Raw genomic sequence first — 10469 nt, forward strand, 5'->3', positions numbered from 1 at the left:
TGATGGTCTTTATTAAAGGCGGATGGTTAAACAAAAATGATTAAAGTTAAAGGTGTTAAATTACAATAAAGGTACCCCCATCTCTATACAAAACACTGCCACGGTGTATGAAGATATATCGAGATGCAATTTTACAGAAATGTAATCATTTGTTTTGGTTTAATTGCATTTCATTTCTGATGAATCAGTGTGCACTGTGCGGTCAATCATATTCTATTTATTTCCCATGTTATTTCTCCTATATCAGTGTGCACTGCAGCAAGACAAGGTTGACTGATGTAATAATGCCAAAACTTTGTGCAGCAGTAGGCTGTAACAATTAAAAATCACACCTTTGTGAAGTGCTATCATCCCTTCATTGTCAAAGGACAAGGACAAATGTAGTCGATGTTTTTGTGCCACAATAAGGCACGAAGTGGATAGGTAAAAAGGTAAGAGCAGATGCGGTGCTCGTCTACATATGACGTAAATTCTCCATTGTCAATGGGAATATAATGTTTGTGTAGGACAAATTGTTCAAAAACATTCCACATTTGTCACTTTTTTCCTATATTTGTTTTGTTGAAAATATCAGATCTACAAGCACTGGGCTTGGAGATCTGAAAAATAAAAACAGATCTATGACGAGTCGTTGCTGGAAATAGTGCAGTTGCTTGTTTTGGGCTTGTTTTCATAGACCTGGTTGCTTATTTCTCCCACAAAATATGGCAACACTGGGAGTAGACCAAATGAATTCATCTCAGAGAGAGTGGATGAGAACAATGAAACAAACGGGAGAGGAGAGACGAACAGAGGACGTTTTATAATAGACGTGTGCTGCAGTGCACAAACCTTTCTGTAACTTTGTGTCTGAGATTGTCTTTGCACGACAGTCTGCGTAAAGTTGTGAAAACAGCAGGATCAAAAAAGACTGTTTGCTTTGTGAGATAATGCTAAGCTAGCCTCAAGTACAGTCCGTCTATACAAGTGAATAGAAAGTTTAACGTGAACCGAACCAGTTGCTCGCCGTTTGGAGGGACAGTCTGTCCTTTTCAACCTGAAGACACAAAGAGGACAACCCAGATAGAGCTTTGAGCAACCAGGGCTTCACTCAAAGTTCCTCTGGCAACGTGGAATGAGATTGAGAAGGCAGTGAGTGGACTGAAATACCACATTAAAGGTTTGGTTTCTCACATTCAGTGGCAGCGGTGGCCGAACGGATAGCGGCGCGGTCTTGATACCGGAAGGTTCCTAGTTCGAATCAGCCGTCGCTGAAGTGCTCTTGAACTAGGCATTGAACCACTACGATGAAATGTGTTCTATGAGCAGGGCCTGGCTGGAAACAAGTTCTTGAGCTTAGCCCAGATACCCTGGGTAAATATAGATTTAATTTCATTTCATTTCATTTCATTCATTTTTCATTCCTTTTTCTTTTAGCAGGGGGCGGACTTTGGCTTTTGGTGACTAGTTTCTGAATTTTGGTGTGGTGTTAGGTATGGGTTTTCAAAAACCCACCTTGACGCCATCTTGAAAACTATGCCTTTCTGGTTGTTCGTTGTTCACAAACTTTTAGTATGTTATTTAGCACACCCAATAGTAACAGAATCCATTGAAAAATCTCTTTTACAGAGATTAAAATAGGGTGCATTTTGCATCCCAAAACACAGTTTATAGTTAAGGGACGCAATAAAACAAGAACCTCTGCATCCACGACCACGGGATGCACTACGGTACTACTGTACTGTTTTTTATTCTAGTTTATTTTGCTAGCTTTAGTTATAATATCATTTCTTCTTCTGTTTTCTACATGAATATAAACACATTATAACCATATAAAATGAAATGGGAGTTAAATGCTGCAATTTGTAAAAATGGCAAAACATGACTCCTAGCGTCGTTGAAGTGGGACTCATAAAATGTCCCTGGGACTCATCTAAAAGACCATCCCTGCATCCCAGGACTCATTACATTGAAAACCTATTTACAACACTGCTTTTATCAATTATTTTGGTTTTCAACGATACCTATACGTATCTAATATTTGAGTCTGTGCAAACAGACCACTAGGAGGCGCACCCAACGCGTTTGCACAGCTTTTTGAAAACCTTATACCCATACCTAACGCATGTATCAAAATGACGGAGTGGTTGCGCAAAGACCCGCCCGACAGCACTGTTTAATGCAAGTTATGGGTAGACCTACTTTTGACTTTTACAACTTTGTCATAAGTAATTCAACAAAAAATACTTTTAAATTGCATTAAACAGTGCTGCCGGGCGGGTCTTTGCGCATCTGCTCCGTCATTTAGAATTAGGCATAGCCAGCCACGTTATCTCTGCATTGCGACGGCGAAATCATCCGTTATCAGCACGTTTGAATGGTGCCAAAATGTCCATACTGGCATCCTCACCACATAGCCTGGTCAAGGTTTCCCCAGGTGGACGTGTCATTTCCAACTATTGTCGGTGCATGGAACTAGGAGCTACTAATATATACTATTCTCTGCCTATCAGGACGTAACTCGGACGGCGCTGAGTCGGGTCTGGTGGCCTTCGCAACACTCGGCACGGCGACTCCCTCGGCTAGCGCCTCGCTCGGCGGTGCCTCACGTAGCTCATGGCCACCAGACACCGTCAGGACATCAGTGATAATGACAATGCTACAATCGCAGATAATGACATACTGAACAGTGAGGATGCCAGTATGGACATTTTGGCACCATTCAAACGTGCTGATAACGGATGATTTCGCCGATTCAATACATGATACCAGTCGAATGGGGTGGCATAGCCTACACCACACCAAAATTCAGAAACTAGTCCCCAAAAACCAAATCTTTACAAGTCCGCCCCCTGCTAGTTTTATGACCTCAAATACACCCCAAAAAAAACCTGAACTGTGAACATTCAGTGGATTTTCTGTGGTCTGACGTTTTCTCTGGGGTTTGGAAGCATTTTGAGCTGCAATGAAAACAGGCAAAACAATAAAAACAGTGACATCTGCTGGCAAATCCCATTGACATATATGGAATTTGCAGGTTGTGACATCATAAACAGCAGGAAGATCAGAGCACTTGTTTGAGCCAGAAAACACCAGACCACAGAACATCTACTGAATGTTCTGTAGTTCAGGTTTTTTGAGTGGTGTAAACCACTCCTACGACTGGCTTTGTTAGTTTACGTGTCTGTCTGTCTGTCTGTCTGTGCTCAAAAAATGAGCATGGTTGCTACGGTCACCCAGTTCACCCGGGTGTGATTTCATTACGTCAGCCATTACGTCAGACCACAGCTGATCAGGCTATATAAGACCTTACACCACTCAGTTCACACGGGTGTGATTATCTTTTGGGTACAATTGAGCTCAGAAAACCAATTTGTTTTTTACAAAAATACTTTTTTATGTCACCTGTAGCTCCTAGCCAGAACAACCTGAAGACCAGCCATACCTCAACCAGTGTGGAGCCCAGACTGCAGGTGAAGATGAACTCTCCAGACTCAGCCAGGGATGTTTCTATTAAACAGGAGGAACCTGAAGACATTTCTATTAAACAGGAGGAACCTGAAGACATCTCTATTAAACAGGAACCTGAAGACATTTCTATTAAACAGGAGGAACCTGAAGACATTTCTATTAAACAGGAGGAACCTGAAGACATCTCTATTAAACAGGAGGAACCTGAAGACATCTCTATTAAACAGGAACCTGAAGACATTTATATTAAACAGGAGGAACCTGAAGACATTTCTATTAAACAGGAGGAACCTGAAGACATCTCTATTAAACAGGAGGAACCTGAAGACATCTCTATTAAACAGGAGGAACCTGAAGACATCTCTATTAAACAGGAACCTGAAGACATTTCTATTAAACAGGAGGAACCTGAAGACATTTCTATTAAACAGGAGGAACCTGAAGACATTTCTATTAAACAGGAGGAAACTGAAGACATTTCTATTAAACAGGAACCTGAAGACATTTCAATTAAACAGGAGGAACCTGAAGACCTCCCACAACTCAACATTCTGCACATGGTTGTGTGCAAAGAGGAAGTTTCTCCTGGACAGGAGAGGATCCCCAGTCTGCTCCAGGAGGAACCAGAGCCTCCACACATTAAAGAGGAGCAGGAGGAGCTTAAAGAAGAACAGGAGGAAGTACTTCAAAGACCAGAGGAACCTGATGGGTCAATGTTGACATTACTAGCAGTGAAAGGTGAAGTTGATGAAGACATCTCTTCACACTGCTCTGAAGTTGAACTCGAATCTGACACTGAAGTCACTGATGACAGTGGTGATTGGGGGGAGACAAGTGGAGGTGCCGAGTCTGTCGACACTGTAGAAAGACCTTTCCAGTGTAAAATGTGTAACAAGAGTTTCAGTAGGTCAGATAGCCTGACGGCACACCAGCATCTCCACACTGGAGACAAACCTTTCCAGTGTAAACAGTGTGACAAGAGTTTCAGTAGGTCAGATAGCCTGACGGCACACCAGCATCTCCACACTGGAGACAAACCTTTCCAGTGTAAACAGTGTGACAAGAGTTTCAGTAGGTCAGATAGCCTGAAGGTACACCAGCGTGTCCACACTGGAGACAAACCTTTCCAGTGTAAACATTGTGACAAGAGTTTCAGTTTGTTAGGTAATCTGACGGCACACCAGCATCTCCACACTGGAGACAAACCTTTCCAGTGTAAACATTGTGACAAGAGTTTCAGTAGGTTAGGTTGCCTTAATAGACACCAGCGTGTCCACACTGGAGACAAACCTTTCCAGTGTAAACATTGTGACAAGAGTTTCAGTTTGTTAGGTAATCTGACGTCACACCAGCGTGTCCACACTGGAGACAAACCTTTCCAGTGTAAACATTGTGACAAGAGATTCAGTCAGTTAGGTGACTTTAAGAGACACCAGCGTGTCCACACTGGAGACAAACCTTTCCAGTGTAAACATTGTGACAAGAGTTTCAGTAGGTTAGCTAATCTGAAGGGACACCAACACGTCCACTCAGGAAACAAACCTTTCCAGTGTAAACATTGTGACAAGAGTTTCAGTCACTCAGGTGACTTTAAGAGACACCAGCGTGTCCACACTGGAGACAAGCCGTTTCAGTGTAAACAGTGTGACAAGAGTTTCAGTCACTCAAGTGACTTTAAGAGACACCAGCATGTCCACACTGGAGACAAACCTTTCCAGTGTAAACATTGTGACAAGAGTTTCAGTAGGTTAGGTGAGTTTAAGGGACACCAGCGTGTCCACACTGGAGACAGACCTTTCCAGTGTAAACATTGTGACAAGAGTTTCAGAACGGCAGCTGTCCTGAAGACACACCAGCGTATCCACACAGGAGACAAACCTTTCCACTGTAAACAGTGTGACAAGAGTTTCAGTTTGTTAGGTAATCTGACGTCACACCAGCGTGTCCACACTGGAGACAGACCTTTCCAGTGTAAACATTGTGACAAGAGTTTCAGTCAGTTAAGTAATCTGACGTCACACCAGCGTGTCCACACTGGAGACAGACCTTTCCAGTGTAAACAGTGTGACAAGAGTTTCAGTAAGTTAGGTGGCCTTAATAGACACCAGCGTGTCCACACTGGAGACAAACCTTTCCAGTGTAAACATTGTGACAAGAGTTTCAGTCAGTTAAGTAATCTGACGTCACACCAGCGTGTCCACACTGGAGACAGACCTTTCCAGTGTAAACATTGTGACAAGAGTTTCAGAACGGCAGCTGTCCTGAAGACACACCAGCTTGTCCACACTGGAGAAAAGAAAAGTACTGCCGAAGCATTAGGGCTTTAAGCAACTAGTCGACTATTCAACTAGTCTACTAGTAAATCCACTAGTTGACCTTGTTGGTACTAGTTGATAGTTGATAGTTTTTTTTAGGCCTCAAGATCAGCTAGATCAGGGGTTCCCAAACTTTTTTGGCCCAGGTACCCCTTGGGGAGAAGATCTTTTTCCAGGTACCCCCTCATCCTCACAACACCGATAAGCATATTTGCAACCTTACATTTAGGCCCAGGCTACACGAATATGGATCTTTTGCTAAACGCAATTTTTTTGTGTGCGTTTGGGCCTTTCAGCCACACTCAAACGGCGTTTTCGGCCACTCAAACGGAGGTTTTTGGAAACGGATAAATAAGTGAACATTTTCGAAAATATCCGGATCAGTGGATCTGTTTAGTCATGCGAAACGGAGCTTTTGAGAAACGATGATGTCACTGCTTATTAGCGCATATCATTTTTATTATAATTAGGTGAGAAATGCAGCTTGTGCAGGCCTGCATGGAAACTACATGGATATCTATCCAATTGTTCATGTTTATATATCACTGTTAACAACTTTAAAACGTATCATATGTTGCATCAACTGCAAAGGCTCTGCTCTGCTGCCTCCAATAATACATATATCAGCCTACTAGTCCAGTGCGGACTGGTGATTTAATTTGTATTGGTGCCGAGTGCGAAGCTTGAACAATATATAGGTTAATTGCGGACCGCTACAGATAAACTGTGGATATTAACCAATAAGGACCCAGGCCAAATGCCATTGCAGTACACCTGCAACAAAAAGTCTAACTGTCTATGCGTGGTGTGTGCATAGCCATGTGAAACTATATTCTTGTGCTGTATTTTGCTCTCCATTTCATGGTCATGGTTATGGAGGGGAGAGAGGGGGGGTGCAGAGAGAGAGAGAGAGAGGTGTCAATGGTGAGAAGAAAGTATACAGTGGGTCGCCGTGCGCATATGGCTCTCTCCTGTTTAGGTAATAAAGGGCGCACCCTTGACTGCATTTGTCACTGTGCCTGCACAATGCATGCCGACAATGCACGCGTGTGAACCTTTATTAGCCTACATTATAACGTGACATTTATTATACACCTCGAAAATATAGCCACTCTACAAGCTCACAAGTGGTTGTGGACACCTCTATAGGTCTGACTCTGCTGTTATTTTCTGTGCAGGACTTGCCAAGTCACCAAAGTGTAAGGGCCAATTCATACGCCTATTTTACCGCTGTAGTGCCGAAATGATTTTGGGTCGTCATTTTCAGTAGCACCGAAGAGCCGACTTTAGGACGGTACCCGCCCCCCCAAACCTCAAATGACGTCACATTGTAGGCTCTACAGAGCCGAGCCGACTTTTATTCGGCTCTAAAATAGGAGTATGAATCGTGCCTAAGACTAAACATTAAAAGAAGCAGCCCAATAGAAGCTCCTCATTGACACTTCTTGTCAACGCTTCCCTCTGGTCATTTCCCCTGTCACAATTGTATACATTGGAAGAGTGAGTCATTTCTACACCCACATTCGGGGAAAACATATGCAGTTAAAGGCAGGATTCCATGCAAAACAAAATATGTGGTATACCTTTTGAAATGCCCCCATGGCCTATGTTATGCTGTGTTGTGCTGTGATTTCTGTACGTTTTGTGTTTTGAATGTGTCTATGGAGTTAGCATTACTAAGTTTAATAGACCCCCAGGTGTGGTTAGAATATTGAAATGTCTTCCCTGAGTATTTGTGGTTTCTCAAAAGGCCCAATGGAGGCCCAGGTCAACTCAAAAGGCCCAATGGAGGTAACTCGGGTGGCCCATCAAGGTTCTACAACTGAAATTGTTTGACTCATTTTTGATGAATTGAACAAGGTGGACCCTCTTGTAAACAAGTGTAATGCTTTATTGGGTTGTCCACTCAATTAACAGTCTTTGTATTGAGTTGTGCTTGAATTGTACTGTAATTCTGCAAACTGTTAATAAATATTTCAATCAATCAATCAAAAAACTCATCGGATGTCTGCCACAAGAATAAAAATCAAAACAATTGTTAACATGATTATAATTCATATTTGAGTTCTGGCATGAACAGTAGCTGTGCCATGTTGTCTTTTACTTATTCAAATGTTTTTTTTTCCACTTTTCTAATGTGCATGTGTACTTTGGACATTTGTAGTTGGAGACATTGTTATAACAAATGTGATGCACACTTCCCTATTTTAAGGTGTAGGCCTATAAAACCCTTTTCCCAAGACTTTCTTTTATTAAAATACAAAAAATAAAAAACGGACTTTGTTCCATACATACAGTGAATGCAAAATGACTTGTTTCCATACTAGTGAGTAAAATTGCTTTACAGCATTGATGGTCTTTTAAATTAAATTAAAGGCGGATGGTTAAACAAAAATGTTGTATTACAATAAAGGTACCCCCATCTCTATACAAAACACTGCCATGGTGTATGAAGATATATCGAGATGCAATTTTACAGAAATGTAATCATTTGTTTTCGTTTAATTGCATTTCATTTGCACAGGCTGTTTCTGATGAATCAGTGTGCACTGTGCGGTCAATCATATTCTATTTATTTCCCATGTTATTTCTCCTATATCAGTGTGCACTGCAGCAAGACAGGGTTGACTGATGTAATAATGCCAAAACCCTGTGCAACAGTAGGCTGTAACAATTAAAAATCACACCTTTGTGAAGTGAGGGGCACTCTTATCGTATATCATCCCTTCATTGTCAAAGGACAAGGACAAATGTAGCCGATGTGCTCGTCTACATATGACGTAAATTCATCCATTGTCAATGTAAATATAATGTTTGTGTAAGACGAAAATTGTCCAAAAACATTCCACATGTCACTTTTTTCCAATATTTGTTTTGTTGAAAATATCAATATCTACAAGCACTGGGCTTGTAGATCTGATAAATAACTAGAAAAAGTGCCCTTCTGGGCACAGGTCTACTCTCCACCAGGAGTATAGGAGTGTGTGTGTAATGTTTGGCAAAATGTTTAGGAGCAATATAAACGTGTGTGTGTGTGTGTGTGTGTGCCGCGGCTTGGCCTGTTGTAGCGCCACCATGAGGCTGATTCGAAAAGTGGCATTTCTTCCAAAGCCTAGTGGGAATATGCATGCACAGTTTCACCACAATCGGACGCTGCATTCAGTAGTTGTGGCGATTTGTACAAAGTGGGCTACTCCTGAAAAGTTTAGAAGCCAATCGTAGCCAATGAGGGTGGATTATGAGAAATTAAACAAACCCGTCTTGATCACATGACTATGAAGAGCATGTGTACCGATTTGCGTGAAATTTGGATAAAATCTGAAGGAGTAATATTAGAAAATGTGTTTTACATATGTCGGCCTCCTGGTGGCGCTAAAAAGAGCAGATGTGAAAAATTCCAGGCAAAGGTTTTTCCTTGGCCTCTAGGGAGTTGGCATACAAAGTTATCCACAGATCCGTGCAGTTAGAGGTAAAAACTCTTTTCGGCCAGTTATAGCGCCACCATGAGGCCGAGTTGAAAATGTTCATTTGGCATTTCTTCCTCGTCCTAGTGGGAATGTGCGTGCACAATTTCACGGAAATCACACGATGTGTTTATGATTTGCAGCATTTTGTTTGAAACTGAGCACTCCTGCGAACTTTGGAAGCCAATCTTAGCCAATCAGGATGGAGTCTGAGAAATCTGAAAGACCCTTTCGTTGAATGGCTCTAGAGAGACTGTGTACCAATTTGCGTGATGTTTGGACAAAATCTGTAGGTGTACTGTCCAAAAACTTGTTTTGCACAAAGCGGCCTCCTGGTGGCGCTATAACAGGCCGTTCTGGAAATTTTGGGGCAGAGGTTCATCCAGGGAGTGAGTGCAAAATTTGGCATCGACCGGATTAATGGTGCCGGAGATTAGCTGTTCACAGACGGACGGACACACACACGGACGGACGTGCAAAACATACTCTCTCCCCATGCCTTCGGCCTGGTGGAGACAATAACATATAGTGCAGTAACAGTTGCTTGTTTTGGGCTAGTTTTCATAGACCTGGTTGCTTATTTCTCCCACAAAATATGGCAACACTGGGAGTAGAGTAGAAACAAACAGCAGAGAGAGACGAACAGTGGACGTTTTATAATAGAAGTGTGCTGCAGTGCACAAACCTTTGTGTCTGAGATTGTCTTTGCAGTTCCCCGTGTTTCTTCACTAGTCCGATCCTGAAGAACAGTTTGCCGGCCACTGCTACAGAGCTGACAATGAGGTTATATCTTCCCTTCTTCTCTGGAGTCCTGCCTCAAAGCAGACCAGAGGTAGAAAACTGTCGTTCCCCTAGGGACACAGGCATCACAGTAAGCAGGAACTGGGGGTGGCAATGAAGGACCGGGAAGTCTGGCGTGATGTTGTGAAATCCACGATCTCGACCGCGGTCGAAAAATGATGACACCAAACCTTTTTGCTGAAAATAACATCAGTAATCAGTTTAGGCCCTAACGCATTGGTTTTCAAAGTGGGGACTAAGGACCCCCCTAGCCTGACCAAATTAGTAACTACATTTTAACAGATTTAACTATAGGCAATTAATCAATTATAGTTAGAAGATTGCATCTAGGATCCTCTCCCATAACTGTTACCTCTGCAACCTGACTCTGGATAAAAGATGGATGGATGGATATAATTCAATTAAACTTAAGTTATTACAAAATAAATGTTACCAAGTG

The sequence above is a fragment of the Electrona antarctica genome, assembly GCF_951216825.1.
Source record: "Electrona antarctica genome assembly, chromosome: 24".
Classification (NCBI taxonomy): domain Eukaryota; kingdom Metazoa; phylum Chordata; class Actinopteri; order Myctophiformes; family Myctophidae; genus Electrona; species Electrona antarctica.